Source organism: Perognathus longimembris, chromosome 8 (assembly GCF_023159225.1).
Source record: "Perognathus longimembris pacificus isolate PPM17 chromosome 8, ASM2315922v1, whole genome shotgun sequence".
NCBI classification, from domain to species: Eukaryota; Metazoa; Chordata; class Mammalia; order Rodentia; family Heteromyidae; genus Perognathus; species Perognathus longimembris.
The window spans coordinates 49,043,197-49,061,529 of NC_063168.1; the positions used below are offsets into that span (position 1 = coordinate 49,043,197).

At 44.7% G+C, this 18,333-nt stretch overlaps 1 protein-coding gene and 1 pseudogene across 2 annotated transcripts in view; both read left to right on the forward strand.

The window, feature by feature from the left end:
• Thada (THADA armadillo repeat containing) overlaps window positions 1-18,333 on the forward strand; it is a 308,781-nt gene that overhangs the window by 281,031 nt on the left and 9,417 nt on the right. The gene's annotated exons all lie outside the window — the stretch shown is intronic.
• LOC125356505 lies at window positions 14,970-15,850 on the forward strand (annotated as a pseudogene).

The window sequence follows — 18,333 nt, forward strand, 5'->3', positions numbered from 1 at the left end:
TGCACCAGGCTGACCCTGGACGCCCCCCTGCCAGAGCAAAGAGTGCTTTTAGGTTTTTCAGTTTTCCTGTTTCAGTTTTATTATTCCTCTGACCTCTCCAACCAGCAGAGTGATGGTGAGTCCTGCTTTACTTTTCACACTCTCTTCTTATACTTTAAAGCTGTGGTTATAAAATCTACACTGAAAAAATGTCTCTGCCTCTACAAGGCCTGGGAAATTGTCGCGTAGGCAGTGTCACTGTGATCCCCAGCAGCCTTGGTCAGTGCCCTTGCCCACCCAATCCTTCAGGAGGGATGGGGCAGATGGGTCCAGATGGCAGAGTGGTCCAGGTTCCCAGCCTGCTCATTTATTGTTGATGTGATTCTGGCAGAAACTGGCAGAAATATTTTTCTGGTGGCCTTCCCAACACCGTGATTTGTGAGAACCCTTTGGAAGCAGAATTCCATTTCAGATAAAATGTTCTTTATCTCCATACACACCACTGCCTCTGCCCCTCTCCCGCAGCACCATGTTGGTGTGTGCAGTATGGTCCTGGGAGCATCACCAGTCTCACTCATCAGCCACCCAGTGCTGCATTCACATTCACACAGACAGAGTGGCCGTAGGAAGTCTCTCCCCTAGGGAGACTGGCTGCCTTCCTCTTCGGCCTTCCCTCTGGCCTCTTGCCTTCTCTTTTCCCCAGGCTCCTCCCTTTCTCCCACTCCAGAATAGACCTAGGAATCTCTTGATGTTTCCATGTTGGCTATAAGCAGCACTGGGCCTTTTTGAACAGACTTGTCCATAAATCTTAGATTTCTTTTTTTTTAATCTTTGAAGAAGCCCCTTCTATCAGCAAGTCATCATTCACATCTGAGGGGTAGAGAAAAGTTTACCAATTTCAGACTTCCAAGTTCTTGTCACTCCATTTCACAACATACACTCCCCAGAAATCACAGAATTTTTGTTGTTGTTGTTGATTTTCAGTTCCCAATAGACAAAGAGCTTGCTAAACCTTGGGCCAGCCACCTGGGAGGGAGGTTCCTGAAGTAGGGCAGCCTGGCCCCGCTCACCCATGGAGAAAAATAAGATCAGCGTCTGAGAGTACTAAATATCCACTGTTCTTATTTTAGAGTGGTAGTGGCGACCCTGGGGAGACGGGGACAAGTGTTCTTTTGGACTGAGTGTGTTAGCTAGAGTTTTCTTATTATGGAAGAAGGGAACTCATCCTCCTGTCTCTCACTTGGCTATAGAAATACACTTTAAATAGCATGTCGTTAGTTATTGGCTATAAAAAGGAATGTAAAATGAGGGGTGACATCAATCAAGATGCATCATACTCACAATCTGATTTGTCAAATTGAAACAACTACTTAAAATAATAAAGTAAATTTTTTTTTTGCCAGTCCTGGGGCCTGAACTCAGGGCCTGAGCACTGTTCCTGGCTTCTTTTTGCTCAAGGCTAGCACTCTACCACTTGAGCCACAGCACCACTTCCGGCTTTTTCTGTATATGTGGTGCTGAGGAATCAAATCCAGAACTTCATGTATGCGAGGCGAGCACTTTACCCCTAGGCCAAATTCCCAGCCCTAAAGTAATTTTTTAAAGGATGTGTAAGGGGATTCCAGACAGATGGCAACAAAAAAATAGGTTTTGTTATATATATTGTAAACAAGGAGATGATCATTCACGAATCGCATTGTTTATTGCCATACAAAGGGAATTTTTTCATAGGTTCACAGTGATTAAAGAGGGAGAAAGTAGTCTGGGAGATAGCTCAGTAGTAGAGTGTTTGCCTAGCCTATTATACATCAGATTCAGGATTTGATCCCCAGTACCACCAAAAATAAAAAGAATGTCATCAAGAAACTTCACCAGGAATATATTTGGCTAGATAAGGTGCATTCAACCACCTCATGAGTTGTTAAGGTCCAGTTGTTTAGTTAGGATGGAAGCCGACACATGTGAAAAGATTCTTCAGAGGAAATACTTGTGACATATTAGGCAATTAAATTATTGCACATTATATACAAAGAAGATTATAAAATCAAGAAGTGAAGATGATCAAAGTTAAGAGAAAAAATAACTTTAGATACTGATTAACATTTTATGGTAATATAGTTGTCATATTACTCCTTTTCTTTTTTTTTTTTCTTTTATTGGCCAGTCCTGGGGCTTGGACTCAGTCAGGGCCTGAGCACTGTCCCTGGCTTCTTTTTGTTCAAGGCTAGCACTCTGCCACTTGAGCCACAGCGCCACTTCTGGCTGTTTTCTGTATATGTGGTGCTGGGGAATTGAACCAAGGGCCTCATGGACACGAGGCAAGCACTCTTGCCACTAGGCCATATCCCCAGCCCAATATTACTCCTTTTCTAAAGCTAATTCTGAATGTTACTTTTATACTCAGAAATGCACTCTATTTTTGTACTTTATAATGTATATTAAAATTAAATTATAAAAAAAGAAGTGAAGATGATAGAAAAGAGAATGAAATGTTTTTTAAGCCCTTTATGGAAGAAAAACAGACATGAACAGCACACATGAAAAAATGTTCATCTTCACTAGTAATAAGTGCCAACTAGAGCACAGTGCCCTATCATTTTCCCATATCTTACTGGCACAGAATGAAAAGATTGCATGCATTTGGATTACCACAGCTGTGAAGGAGTAGGCATGATTAGACCCAGGTGGAACTATAAAGGATACATTGTTAGAGGGAAGATAATAGTATCTATGGAAATTTTAAATGTATTTACCAATTGAAAGAGTAATCCCTATTCTAGAAATTTAACCTGTAGAAATATTTATGGACATGTGCAAAGATATATAGACATAGAGGTAGATATACATATAGATGGTTATTCCTCTCATTGTTTTTTAGGAAAGGAAAAGAAGGAGCAACCTAAATGTCCATCAAAGGATTAGGTAAATAAATTTTCATACCACCACTTACTATGCAGCAGTTAAAATGGAGTCAGGGTTGGGGATTTAGCTCAGTGGAAGAGCACTTGCCTGGCAAGTATAAGGCCCTGAGTTTTGTCTTCAGCTCTGCAAAAATAATGGAGCAAATCTATGTGAAGTGATCTGTAAAATATTCATGATAACATTATTATCTGAAAAAAGTAGCAGAATATCTGAAATGATTCTGCTTTAATCTCTAAAGCTATGCATATAGTATGCATCCCAGTCTCTGTTGCCTACAGAGGCAAGGATCTAAAAAAGACAAGCTGGCCAGGAGTACAGTCAGTCTAGAGTAGGGACTGGACAAGAACAGACAATCACTTGGTGTCTCAGTTATAGCCCACTGTTTCAATGGTTTCTCAAGCCAGCCTCTTCTGTCCCATTATCAAGATGTATTGGCCCTTGGTCCTGTTTGTCTGTACCTCTTTCAGTTGAAGACAGCTTCTTCCCCTCTCCCCTTTACTGGTGAACCTGCTCAGTCACTTCACTCAGAAAGTAGTAGTGGTTAAAATTAAGTTAAACATTTTATGTAATTGGTCTTGGTGCACTGTCATAACCCCAGTATTCTGGAGGCTGAGGCCAGCATGAGATGCATAGAAAGATGCTGTCTGTCTGTCTGTCTGTCTATCTACACACTCTCTCTCTCTCTCTCTCTCTCTCTCTCTCTCTCTCTCTCTCTCTCTCTCTCTCTCTCTCTCTCTCTCTCTCTCTCTCTCTCTCACTCCCTGGCTTCCTTTTTTGCTCAAGGCTAGCACTCTACCACTTGAGCCACATCACCACTTCTGGCTTTTTCTGTTTATGTGGTGCTGAGGAATCGAACCCAGGGTTTCATGCATGCAAGGCAAGCACTCTACCACTAAGCCACATTCTCAGCCCAGGGAGTATGTTTTGTCTTGGTGTTCCTTGGTTCCTTCACATTCTCATAAACTCATTCCCTACCACATAACCTTCTGGATGCCCCATACAGGCCACATTTCCCACAATATAATGGAAGCCTCCTGGGCTTATGAGTCCCTGTAACCCTTGTCTGGGAGATGGGAGAAGAACAGTCTCAGTTGAAAAGGAGAATCAGTAGAGATGAACTGCTGATGGAGGAGAGCACGTGAGTGTTGTGCCAAGTCGCAAGACCACCACCAAGAAGACCACGGAGACTCAGACATTCCGAAATGCAATAGCAAGGCAACACTTTATTCAAGCGGGGCCGCGGCCCGGGCCTTGTCCTACCCACCGACACAGCGAGGTTAGGAGGCAGCCTCGAGCTGCAATTACACAGGGCTTATAAAGGCAAATACAAAGTTACAACAATCAGGTGCTCAAGCAAGCAAGATTAGGACACAGGTACAAATCTGATTGGCTCAGGGCTCGAGGCATTCTGGGGACAGTTAGAGTTAAGCATTCCCAGTGGTTAGAGTTCTTGACCGACTGGGCCCTAATAAGCTTGTCCTGGGTTTGCTCACAGGGCCTGCTTATCTCAGGTTCACGTGGTAAAGTGGGGTTCACGTGGTAAAGTGGGGCCTGACTTCAAAGTCTGGGACTTCAGTGAGGATTACAATCCCCTAGTCTCCTCTGTTTATTTCTACTCCACTTAGCAAAATCACTATGCGGCTCACTCATTTCTAAAAATGATCTGAACTTGACTTCCTCCCAACCACAGTGTCAACATTGGCCTGCCTATTGAGGCTATAGTCCAAAGAACGGTTTGTTCTTGGGTATAGAGTTGCCAGATCTGGTGAGTAAAAATACAAGATACCCAGTTAGGTTTGAAATTCAGAGAAACAACATAATTCTTTAGCATTAGTATTTTGGAATACAAATACTGAAAAGCTATCTAAAATTATTTAATCTAGCACTTCTCCAGTAGAATGTCATTGGTTCTCCCAATCCAAAAGGGGCACCTAAAACATGAAGGATAAAAGTCAGTAGTGGTTGTAAACAGTCATCAATGTACTAATAAGAATTGTCTGGCACAGTGCAGTCCAGAGCTCTGGCCCCCTGCTCCTGCCTTTTAGGCCTCCTTTCACTTGCCTCCCTGCTCTGAGCTCAGGCCTCTGAACTTCTTTCTGTTAGACTGTGACTTTCTCCCACCCTCCGCTTCCCTTCTTTTTCCTCATTTTGCTCTCACTAGTCACAACATGCAATTGAAGTTTACATATTTCAGTGTTGGTTATAATTACTAAGTGAGGTTTTGTGTTCCTTGCTGTAATTTAAATAGCAGGGAAGTTTAACTGTGTGTGTGTGTTCCTCTTTGTGATAGGTGGCCTTCAGTTCATTTTTAGCTAAGTGAATCATTGACCTTCACCTTGAGCGGGAAGAAAACTCTCCTGTACCTGGGATGAACTCATGTTCATCTTCCTAGAACACATGCCAAGGGGAAGTGGGATTGTTTCAAGTGGCAGGGGAGTGGGGGAGCATCAGGTTGATCCAATCAGAGAAGGAAGCTTAGAAGCTTTTTAGATTTGGGCCCATCTCACCAGGGAAAGTCTGTCTCTTTCCCATCCAGAAGCAACTCTAATAGAGAAGAACATAATTTGAGGCCAGGACTTAGGACTCCAATGGCCTTCAGATTTCTCTGCCTTTCCCAGTGGGAGCTGATATGTGAAGGAAACTCCATTCTGGCTCCCTCCCCAAGTCAAGTAGGGTGTAGCCAATTCCCTGACTTCCCCTTTATTAGAACCCTTTGATTTCTACAGGTTTATTTAAGAGTCTCTGGTGTCTGTGTGCTCTCTTATCTCTCTCCCTACTCTTGCCCACTGGTAAAGAGACCTCTACCTATAATTGGAGGGGTGAAAAAGAGATCTTTTCAGAACACTGCCATTTTAAAGAAAGGATATTGATCCATAATAATAAGCACTTCTATCCTGAACTATTTAGTTACACTCAGTTTTATCATCTGTACAATGAAGTGGTCGCATATCTCATATAATAAAAACAAATGTCGGTCTGGGAATGTGGCTTAGTGGTAGAGTGCTTGCCTAGCATACATGAAGCCCTGGGTTCGATTCCTCAGAACCACATAAACAGAAAGGGCCAGAAGTGATGGTGAGTGATAGCCTTGAGCACAAGAAGCTCAGGGACAGTGCTCGGGCCCTGATTTCAAGCCCCAGGACTGGCACAAAACAAAAAACAAAAAAAGGCTGGGAATATGGCCTAGTGGCAAGAGTGCTTGCCTTGTATACATGAAGCCCTGGGTTCGATTCCTCAACACCACATATATAGGAAAAGCCAGAAGTGGCACTGTGGCTCAAGTCGTAGAGTGCTAGCCTTGAGCAAAGAGAAGCCAGGGACAATACTCAGGCTCTTGAGTCCAAGGCCCAGGACTGGCCAAAAAAAAAAAAAAAAGTCAAAAAATGAAGAAGGTTCTATCCCTAGTCAGTTGCTAAATAGCATTTTATTTTAGTCAGGATCTCGCTGAATAGGCCAAGCTGACCTGGATTTGCCGATTAGCCCAAGCTGCCTTTGAACTCACAGTCCTCCTGTCACAACCTCTGTATGCTAGGATTATAGATACGTACCACCATGTCCACCTAACTAAATGACTTATTTTTGTTAAATGCTGGAAACCCAGTAACTCATTACTTGTAGATCCTTGTCATTCACTAGATTAGGGAACCTTACCAACCTTATTTCTTTTTATTCCTTCTAGTTTATGGGTTCATGAACTTGAGAGTGTTCACTCTTTTCTCAGGCAGAGAAAAATTACAGAGACTGAAGAAATAAATGTGTCCCCTTTGACATTCTTTCGGATGTTTCAGTAGAAAGGAGTTTGACTTAATGGTTTGTAACTGAGGTGAGCTATCTTCTTGACCCTGGAAAGGAGGCAGTAATGTGAGTTTGAAGGCTACACATACCACATGGCTATATAGTTGCTCGAAGAAGTGCAGATGAACTCTCTTACCTTTGATGGGCATGAATAACAAGTCCTCACAAACTACCACCACCACCTGGAGTCCATTGCCTTTCACTGAGCAAAGCCATGTCAGCTGTTTAAGTACAGAGGCTTCCAGTCCCCCCCCACCCCGAAAACCCACCAATCAGTGAGTCCTAAGCTTCCCAGATTGTGTGAGAAATTGAACAGCAGAGGCCACAACATTCCGACCTGCTGCTTGGACAGAATTTGTGCATTCCCTTGGTTACAGCCATTTGAGGCCCAGAAAGGCAGAGGGTTAGCCAAGAGGCTGAGCCCCACCTCTTCATGCCATTCTGCCCCTTCTTTCACAGTAGTGCAAACAATGAAAAGCAGCCACACCCCTGGAAATTCATATCAGGGGAAGAAGGCAGGACAAGATCAAAGCCTGCTGTAACCCAGGAATTCCTCAGCAGCCCTAGTCCCCTAATAATTATGGTTTGGAGATTTGCCAGGAAACAAAACCACTTAGCATGCCATATTTAACAATGAGCAGTTTTCTGTGTTCATAATGGCCCCTCTGCAGATCAAATAGGCACCTTGAACAAAAGGTAGGATATTTATACGTGTGCAGAAGATAACCTGCACCTACCTTCACTCTAAGCACGTTTTCAGGGTGGAATGTAACATTTCCTTCTGCCCAAGTCCTGTCTCATGAATGAGCTGGAGAAAGGCAGCATGGTCAGCGACCTCTCCTCAATTCCCTTGGCTTACATATACAAAATAAAAAGTCTTTGTTTTGCTCAAACTTACTCAATAGCTGAATTTTTGAGGTTTGGGGCTTTTCTCTCTGTTCTAAATATTCACTAACATTCTAAAAAGCCAGCATCCCAAGAAAGATGTTTTGGGAAATGATGCCTACCCCAGTGGGGGTAGGAAGCAAGGATTTAGACCATCCAGAAGAGGGACAAAACAAGTCCCCAACCCTGAGCAGGGAGGAGTTCGTATACAGAAGGACCGGGACTCTATATATCAGATGTGCGAAACCTGTGATCTTGGTTCTTTGTATTTGTTCAGAGTTCATCATTGAAGGTAGAGAAGAATAGCTGTTTCCTGGAAGTTCATTAAGAACTAAATCTTAAAAGATGGGCAAGGCTTCAGAGGGCATTGATGGGAAAGATAGAAAACAAAAAGACATAGATGGCAAAGTTTGAGGCCTATTCTAGAAAGGAATAAATTAGAATGGTACAAGCCTCAATTTGAGTTGGGGAACATGAGATTAAAGGGAGAATGTGGAGCTGGGGATATGGCCTAGTGGCAAGAGTGCTTGCCTTGTATACATGAGGCCCTGGGTTCAATTCCCCAGCACCACATATACAGAAAATGGCCAGAAGTGGTGCTGTGGCTCAAGTGGCAGAGTGCTAGCCTTGAGCAAAAAGAAGCCAGGGACAGTGCTCAGGCCCTGAGTCCAAGCCCCAGGACTGGCCAAACAAAAAAGGGGAGAATGTATGGTAATATATAATCCCAGCACTTGAGAGGCAGAGACAGGAGGATTGAAAGTTCTGGGTTAGCCTCATCTACATAGTGTTTCCAGAGTCAGCCCTGCCTATATAGGGAGACACTGTCTCAAAAAAAGGGGAGTGGACACTGAGGTGAGGCCTTGGATCTCATCTCTAACCTTGCAACAAAAACACAAAGACAGAGAAAGGAGGAAAGAAGCCCTTTGGTTCAAGCAGGATTCTTTCCGTTGAAGAAGTGCAGCCAAACCCACTTCAGCACAGAGGGATATAGCAGGTCATGTGACCTAATTCCAGGGCTAGGGCCAACTTCTGACATGGTATATTTCAGGATCAGACAGTGTCACAAGGACCTGATTTCTTACTGTTTCTTCTCTCTGCTCGTAGGTGGATTATTTCAGAAGAGCTTGAACTCCCTTAGGGTTCAGGATAGCTGCAGTAGCTCTAGTTCACACGAAGTACTGTGTCAGGAAAGTCCCATTGCATTTTCTTGACGGAGTTGGGTTCCGGGACCATCCTTTGAACCAGTCTTACAGGCAAATGCCTTCACTAGCTTAGACCTGTGGCAGGTATCCCTGTCCAGGGAAGTCCAAAACATACAGACTAAAAAGAGGGGAGGGCTGGGGATATAGCCTAGTGGCAAGAGTGCCTGCCTCGGATACACGAGGCCCTAGGTTTGATTCCCCAGCACCACATATACAGAAAACGGCCAGAAGCGGCGCTGTGGCTCAACTGGCAGAGTGCTAGCCTTGAGCGGGAAGAAGCCAGGGACAGTGCTCAGGCCCTGAGTCCAAGGCCCAGGACTGGCCAAAAAAAAAATAATAAAAAAATTAAAAGAGGGGAGGGGAGGGGAAACTGGGGCACAGTTGCCCAAAGAAGGTGAATGGAAGATGACAACAAAGACAGCAGATGTTCACTAAAACCTGTAGTTTTAGGCTAGAGAATCTGGATGCTATTTGCATTAAGGTATCTCTAAAGATTTGTAAACCAATAAATAACATGGTCGGGGCTATGTATTAATATTTCAATTCAACTGCAGTTTAATTGCTGCCATGTGCTTGGTACTTGGCAGGGGGTTCATAAATACAGATTAAACGGGGGTGGGGCAGGCGGACAAAATAAATGGTAGATTAGAGGAAGGGAGAGAAAGCTGTGGAATACTGTTGAGACATCATTGGAATAGTTTGGAACAGGAGCTAGCAAAAGACCCAAGAAGTCCTTGTCTTAAAAGGAAACACTATCCAGAGGACAGCATTGGTCAGCTGTGCCAAGTCTGTTGCAAGGGTAGGTCTCAGAGGACAGGGATTGGTAAAGGGTCAGGAGTGAAAGTTGAGAGAGAAGGTTTTGTAGCAGAAGGTTAGAAGCCAAGTTCAATGAATTTAAAAGTCAAAAATGGACAAATAAAAGGCCCAGATGTAGGCTACTGTCCTATTACCTGTCTTTTTATCCTCCTATGTCACAGAAAAGGTGCACCTTTTCTCCAGGTGTCCCTCCTGCAGTGCCTTAGACCTCCTCCATGGCCTCTGTCCAGTCACAAGTCCCTTTTCTCCCAGTTCTTCAGACTTTCTCCCTCCTCCTGCTGCAGTGGCTTCCTCTCCCACAGCTATTTCCATTTCTTCCCTGCTCTAAAACCACACATCCTAGAGCCTCCACAGCCTTCAAGCTAATGTTTCAAAAGAGTCACGAAACATGGCAGTCAGGGAGGAAGCAGTTTGAGCCTGGCTTCGACATTCTCTGAAGATAAAATGCCCTACAGGAATGAGTGATTAGGGAAAAAGAGTATTGAGACAAAGAATTAGTTGGAGTAGTTGTTACTGAAGTCCAGTGGAGTCACCAAAAAATGAATGAAAGGATTTCCAGGGGGGCAGTTGATCTTCCAGCAGATAGTTAATAATGTGAGTTGATGGAGAACCTGATCGGCTTACTGCCACTGCTCAGCTGAAATTTGTGGCTCAAAACAGAGAAGTAGTCTGCCATGGGGAGAGATAGTGATGGAGCGCAATGGGACTAACTACGAGAGTCCCAGGTCAGGGGCACCCTGGATATGCCTCTACAGAGAGGCAAGTGGAAAGGGGGCAGGGGTAGGAATGTAGTTGGGATTAGCGTGAGGGACAGTTAAGTGAAAGAGGTCGAAGGCTCAACAGTTGTGTTAGGGACACTAACAAAGTCACATAGTGTGAGCACTGTAGAGTATCTATACTTAGCAGTAATCTAAACCACAGAGCTTACCTGTGGTACTTGGTTCTCTGTTGTACTTCATGAAATGAGGCTCCTAGAAGGCCCATAAAAGTGATACAGGTGAAGCACTTATGACAGGGCTTTGCACCCAAGTATTCAGCAAACATGAGCAGTGGTGCTGAGAATGTTTACTTCAAAGAGATGATAAAACTTAGCATTTGAGATCCTGAGTTGAAACAATTCCAAGAAATAACAAGTTCTCAAATGCCATGGTGGTTAGTGGGAGTTGGTGAGATTGGAGATGGAGGTATTGGAACTGAGGAGGTTGACTAATGTTGAAATTGCATACAGGGACATCTTTATGGGTGTTTAAATCACTGATGGGGTGGGTGGGATGACAGATAGGGAGAAAGGCCAGATCTACAGTTCAAGATAATAAGAATGGGAGGTGCTTAGGACAGACTGCAAAGGAAGGTAGTGTGCTGAGACAGAGGAGGGTATCTTGATTCAGCTGAAGGAGTGTGTGCTGGTCTGTCTAGGACAGAGGCCAAGAAAAAGAAGAAGCATGAGAAGTTAGAAGCATGGCAGCTTCTGTCAAAAGGAGTTGTTAGTGTGGAAAAATGAAAAATAGGAAGAATGTGTTCATAGTAGATTTTGATGGAGGAAATATTTCTCTTAATAGCTTCCCCTCCCAGTCCCATTGAACTCAGGGCTTCACGCATACTAAGAAAACCTTCTACTACTTAGCCACATCTCCAGCCCCCTTGGGACAGTTGTTCAGAGCTTGAGGACAAATCTGAAAAAGACCAAAGGTTAGAGGAGGGTCTGAGTAGACTCCTGAGGAAGCTGTTCCCTCACCTGGAGTGTAAGATGGTATTGACCAAGCAGGTCCTTTAGGACTTGAAACTGGCTGAGTAATCCCAGCTAGCTGCAGCTGCACAAAGGCCTCACTCCACCAACCTCTCCGGGGAAGCAGCTCTGCCTCTGTTCTGCAGTATTTCCCAGAGCAGTGCTACTCAGCAGCTGACAGAGAGGGACCTGGGGAGTTGGGATCTGACTGCTCTTTTAGAGAGCCCAGAGAATCAAATGGCTTTCAAAGAGGAAACAGGACACCAGCCAGCTTCAGAGCTGCCTGCTCTTCCAAGAGCACTGCTCTGTAATGTAATTGTATTCCAACATTTTTTTCACATGATGTCAGGGAATCATCTCCCTTAAAAGCTTTCCTGAAAAAGCACAACTATAAAACAGACTCAGGCAGTGAAATGGAAACCAGACGTGTGGGCCTGTGTAAGAGTGAGTCTGTGTAGTTCGTGGAAAGAGATTCCTCTTTGCAACTTTGCAATCCAATCTCCGCTCTCTCCATACAACTCTGTTTCCTGGGGTACCCATACATCTGAGTCTTAGCACACAGGTGATTGCAAATGTGGAATGTCTTGCTTTATTGCTGACCATGAGGAGGTGGAGGTGCAGGGAAGCAGCAGTTCCCATGGTCCCAGTGCAGACCACCCTGCTAGGCATGGAGCTACTCTCATCCATGTGCTAGTGTGAGCCCAGGCCCTGGCACACAGGGAGGAGGGCCAGCCCCAATACATGGTTTTATTGCTGTTATTCTTGTTTTTTTGTGTGTGGTAGGGATTGAACCCAGGGCCTCGTGTATGCTGGGCACATGCTCACCTACAGAGCTACACCCTCATCCCTCACCTTTTTCACAATATAGTACCATCGTCACTGCTTTCCAGAAATTCTTCACCTCTCCCAAAAAGCTCTGTACCCATCAAGCAGTGATTTCTTATCCCCACCCCACCACCAGCCCCTGAGCCATCTCCAGTCTGCTTTCTTGCTCCATGAATTTTCTTCTGTAGATAATTCGTATAAATGAGTCATGTGGCTTTGTGCTTGGCCTTTTTCATTAGGCAGAGTACTTGTAAGGTTTGTCTATTGTAGGATAAAACAACACTTATCTGTTTATTCATTTCTTTCTGTACTGAGGATTAACTTGGTCTCACTCTTGCCAGGCAAGTGCTCTTGAACCACACCTTGTTTGTTTTTCTTACAACTTTTTTTTTTAATAGGTTCTTGTGCTTTTGCCAAGCTAGCCTTGGACCAAGATTCTTCTACCTCTACCTAGTACCTTAGATTACAAGCATTCACCACTATACTGGCTTATTTTTGAGACAGGTTCTCAGTAACTTTTTCCTTGACTAGCATCAGACTTTAATCTTCCTATCTCTGCTTCCTGAGGAGCTAGGATTACAACATCTTCTTTTTATGGCTGAGTAATATTCCATTGTATAGATAGGTATAATTTGTTTCTCCACTCATCAACAGATAAATGAGAGTTAACTGAAAGTCCTTTCTTGGTGAAGGTCCTTTCCCCATAGGTCTGCTCTGAACGGGAACAGCAGACTTGTACCACTCCATCCCTGCCTCTCTTTCTCCACCCCAAACTGAGAGTTAGCACATTGTCCTCATCCTGCTAAATCCAGAAAGAAACTGCAAGACTGAGATTGAGGTGTGGGAGTCACTCTGGAAATTAGTAAGGTCATGAAAGAGATCTTGGTAATCAGAAGAAAAACAATCTGGAGAGTGTTGGGAAAAAGTGAGATTCTGAACAGGTCCAGCGCCCTAGAAAAGAATTGACTAAGGCAGGGGGAATAGCTTCACAGGACAGGGGTTCATTGGGTCAGAATGAAGGAAGAAGTGAGCCCCACACACCCTAGCTGGTATTTTAGTCCACTAGTGATGGGAGAGTAATACCAGAGAGCTGTAAACTTACTTCTTTGGTGAGAAGGGCCATGGAAGGAGAGAGAATGAACCTTTCATGCTAAGGAGATGTAGGGTATTTGGGACTTTGTAGAGGACTTTTAACCAGCAACACATTGAATTCCCCCCCCCCCCCCGACACACACCAACAACTCGGGAGGGGATGACTTGGGTGAGAGAAGACTGGGCCAGAAGAGGCTAGAGAGAAGACCACTATGGATGTTAAAGGAAAAATGGTGAGGACTCTGCCAAGAGACCTGAGTCCTGGAGCTTCATAGCCCTGAGTGCAGGACTAGGGACAGGGGCAGTGGGCAGGCCCCCTGTGGGTATGAGGATGGACACACTGGCTTCCTTCTCTTCTTTAGGCCTACAGATGTTTTAAGATAGAGTCAGTATTTGACCTCACCTTTGACCCAGAGGACATTGTGACTATGAAAATGCAAGTTATTAATCTGAGTTACACAACACTGATTACTTTTCAAGTAGTTTCAAGAAATTACTTTCCAGTGGAACTGCATCTGTTCTATAGAAATCAGTTAAACCACTTGTCATGTTCTCCCTTATTTTCTTAAGTATCATCTCTTTTGCCCAAATATTTTATAAGGAGAAAGGTTTATATGTGGTCAAAATTTTTTAAGTCCATAAAAGTTTTACTGTGCCATTTCAAACTGCATTGGTTTTATTTTTGTGTTTATTTCCAAATCTCAGATTTCCTAAGTGTTCCTATTGTTTGGCTCTTTTCGGTGCAATAGCCAAGTAACTAATTTTGTTATTGTGAATTTTACCATGTGTTATTACCATTATCAGTGCAGCTTCATGCTGATTATTTTTACTAGTAATTTTCATGGAAAGTCAAAATTCTGCTTTGACTTTTTTCTGGCCCCACTGTCCCCTCCCCCAGTGTAGTCCTTGAAGAAGAGAGTTTTTGTGCCACATAGGTGCATGCTCTTCAGAGCTGCTAACCTGAACTCCACCCAGCAACATTTTTCCTCCTGTTCAGTTGACTGAAAACCCAGAGCTTCACTGTCCTCCATCCTCTGGGTTTGTAGTTTTGCTTTGTTTTGCCTGTACTAAGGCTTGAACTCGGGGCCTGAGCACTGTCCCTTAGCTTTTTTGCTCAAGGCTAGCACTCTACCACTTGAGCCACAACTCCACTTCTGGTTTTTGGGGGGTTAATTGGAGATAAGAGTCACAGACCTTTCTTTCCTGGACTGGTTTTGAACCAGGCTAGATTTGAACTGAGATCCTCAGATCTCTGGGATTACAGGCATGAGCCACAAGCACTGGGCCTGTGGCTTGTTCTTGAGAGATTTTTGGAGGACTCACCCTTCTCTTCCCTCACACCAACTGCTCCAATCTCAGCTCCCAACTTCCGGCTGTCACAGCCATGTCATTAGGTGGGTTTCCAGGTCTGTGGGAGGTAGGCAGTAACTCAGGTCAGCTACTGAGGAATGTAAGTCACGGGAAAGATAGGAAGGGCCCTGAGAGGCCTGGGAGTAATCTCCGTTTCCAGTCAGAAACTTCCTGAGGCTGGAAGTATAGGTCAGTGGTAGAGTACTTGCCCCAGCATACACAGAGTTCTAGATTCTTTCCCCAGTACCAGGGGACAGGAGAGAGGGGATTCCCAGCGTGAAATCACAGATACTTAATATTCTGAAGACTGTTTATAAATCTTCAGATCACTCTGTGAGTTTAAAATGCATAACAAGGGGCTTCTTCTCAGGAAAACACCAAATGGCGGATGACGCCGGTGCAGTGGGAGGGCCCGAAGGCCCTGGGGGCCCAGGCTTGGGAGGCCGTGGTGGCTTCCTAGGAGGCGGTATTGGCCTTCGGGGTCGAAGTCGCAGCCGTGGTAGAGGCCGGGGTCGTGGCCGCAGGGCTCATGGAGGCAAGGCCGAAGAAGGAATGGATCCCCATCACCAAACTAGGCTGCCTGGTTAAGGACATGAGGATCAAGTCTTTGGAGAAAATCTATCTTTTCTCCCTGCCCATCAAGGAGTCTGAGATTATTGACTTTTTCCTGGAGGTGTCCCTCAAGGATGAGGTGTTGAAGATCATGCCCCTGCAGAAGCAAACCCAAGCTGGCCAACGCACCAGGTTCAAGGCATTTGTAGCCATTGGAGACTACAATGGTCATGTGGGTTTGGGTGTTAAGTGCTCCAAGGAGGTTGCCACTGCCATCCGAGGAGCCATCATCCTGGCAAAGCTCTCCATTGTCCCTGTGCAGAGAGGCTACTGGGGGAGAAGATTGGCAAGCCTCACACCATTCCGTGCAAGGTGACAGGCCACTGTGGATCTGTGCTGGTGTACCTCATCCCCGCCCCCAGAGGCACTGGGATTGTTTCAGCTCCTGTCCCCAAGAAGCTGTTGATGATGGCTGGTATTGATGACTGCTACACCTCAGCCAGGGGCTGTACTGCTACTTTGGGCAACTTTGCCAACGCCACTTTTGATGCCATCTCTAAGACCTACAGTTACCTGACCCCTGATCTCTGGAAAGAGAACCGTGTTCACCAAATCTCCTTATCAGGAATTCACTGACCATCTTGTGAAAACCCACACCAGAGTCTCCGTGCAGAGGACCTACACTCCAGCAGTGGCTACAACATAGGATTTTTATACAAGAACAATAAAGTGAATCAAGCCTGGAAAAACAATGCATAACAAGGGGCTGGGGATATATATGGCCTAGTGGCAAAGAGTGCTTGTCTCGTATACATGAAGCCCTGGGTTCCATTCCCCAGCACCACATATACAGAAAACAGCCAGAAGTGGCGCTGTGGCTCAAGTGGCAGAGTGCTAGCCTTGAGCAAAAAGAAGCCAGGGACAGTGCTCAGGCCCTGAGTCCAAGCCCCAGGACTGGCAAAAAAAAAAAATGCATAACAAAGTTTCAGTCAGTGATGGACTGCAGATAACACAGTTGTCACATAGATCATTCCATCTAGTGACATCACCACCATCTTCATTTCTGTAAATATGCTATATGATGTTCACACAACAGTGAAACCACCTCAACAGTGGTTTAAGTAGATATGCATATTGTTAAGTGACACTTGGTTGTACCTTGATTTGCTCTTGTTACTGTGTACTGTGTTATTCTGTTTGGAGCTGAGGGGGCGGGGGTAACTTTCTGGATTCTATATGGAAGGCTAGGAGATGGTAAAGTTAGTCCTCAGGAGAGAAAATTTCTCTTCCTCATTTTTTCTGACTTAAATTTTCTAGTCCTCATTTATGCCTCAAGACCACCTAATACCAATGGTGTGTTAGGGAGCCTTGCAGTCTCCTGTGCTGTGTATTCCCGGCCTAGACTGGGCTGCTGACACAGCATGTGGTGCTGATGACAGCTTTGTTAGAATGGAGCAGTTATTTGGTTTCTTCCTCTCTTGCCTTGAACTCTTGAGTACGTTCAAGGGTTAAAACTAAGTAGGATTTAGGGACCAGGTGGGTAACTCCAAAGGCCAGAGAAGCTTCATAAGGAATTCATATAAGCCAATCCATCTTAAAAGCCCAGACAATAGAGACATTTCTTATAAGAAAAAGTAGTTCCCATTGTGAAATAAGTTAAGGGAAACTGAAGTGACTTCAAGGAAAGAGAAAAGAGACATTTGAAAATTTCTCATCAGTTAAGTAAAATATGTCCGAGCCACTGAATTCTGCCTGTGCTGAGGCAGGAAAGGATGATGGAAGGAGAATCTCATCACCCTGGCACCCCAATAGAGCTTCTCAGTCTATGGCCTGAGGCTGCCCTCATTGGCTCGTGGAGTCGAGGTCCATTACTGCTCCCAGGAAGACTGTTTTGTGGCCTATGCAGAGAAGAAAGTACAAGATACCTCCTTCCAGAGCTGCAGGTATGGAACCCTTCAGGAAGCTTAGCAGAATGAAGCCACCAGGACTAAAAAGGGGAGGGAGCGGGTGGTCTCCTACAGAGAGGATTTTGCACTGTGCACAGGAAGGGCCTGACCCAGTCTAAGCCAAACAGATCACCCAGACATGGAGACTGAGTGTGGGCCAGAATGGGCCGACATGGTCTTGTTCTTCCACATGCTGGGGCCTCGTGACAGGCCCGGGTTATCTGCCTGGGACATCACAGGTGAAGCCCACACAGTCCAGCCTTCCCTACCTAACTCAGGCTTGCCACAAGAAACAAGCAGTGGATGACATCCAAAGTCATGTCCAGAGTAAGTCCCCTGAAGGGTTTGAAGGCTGCAGGACTGCCGCCCTTTCTACTTCTCAGGCAAAAAGGCCCTTGGAGAACCAGGGCTGTTCACAGGCATTGTCTGTTTGAGGGTAATGTTTGCTTGAGTCCACTCCTTGCTCATTAGTGTGGGTGGACATGAAAAAAAAAAAATGCAAGTATTTGTATAAGCTTTTAGCCAAGCAGCCATAATTGAATTTATGAATCCCTTTTCGGTGAAATATGGCCCTACACATTTAAGTCTTATGAAGTGCATATTTGTTTTCATTCATATTGGCTCTGTCCATTTTTTAAATCAGTTATGGAAAAAATGTATTTACCCAATGATTCAAGGTGGGCCCACATTTTTTTAATTATAATTACTTTAACTTGGAAAACAGATTTGCTTTTCAAATTTACTTTAAATGGAAACAAAGGATTTGCTAGAGCATGTCTGGTTTCATAGTAGGTCACCAGAAAACACATTTATATCAGGATGTGACAGCACACAACCACTGCTATGGGTTGGCACTGTTTGGGAGCTCAGCCTGCAGGAACTTTGGGGGACCTAGGCCATGTGGTCCATGTCAAAGTAGCTAACAAGGGAAGAAAAGGCATAATGTTAATGCTTAGAAGTTTTCTCCCAAGCACTTTTTAAACTTTGAATGATGATTATTTTAGTCTCCTTTCTTCAGACCTGGAAACATGTTTCCAGCACTTGGCAGAAAGGACTCATAGTTGCTCAATAGAAATGGCTGCTTTTCACCTGCTGCCCCTTTCAGCTCAGAAGGTGATAGGGAAGGAAGGGGTGAACTATGGTGATATTTTCCCAGAAAAGGGAAATGAAGAAGTGAGCCTTTCCAAATCTGTCCCAAATGGAGACCTAGTCTGTCATTCCTAAGGAACACGGAAGAGTTTCA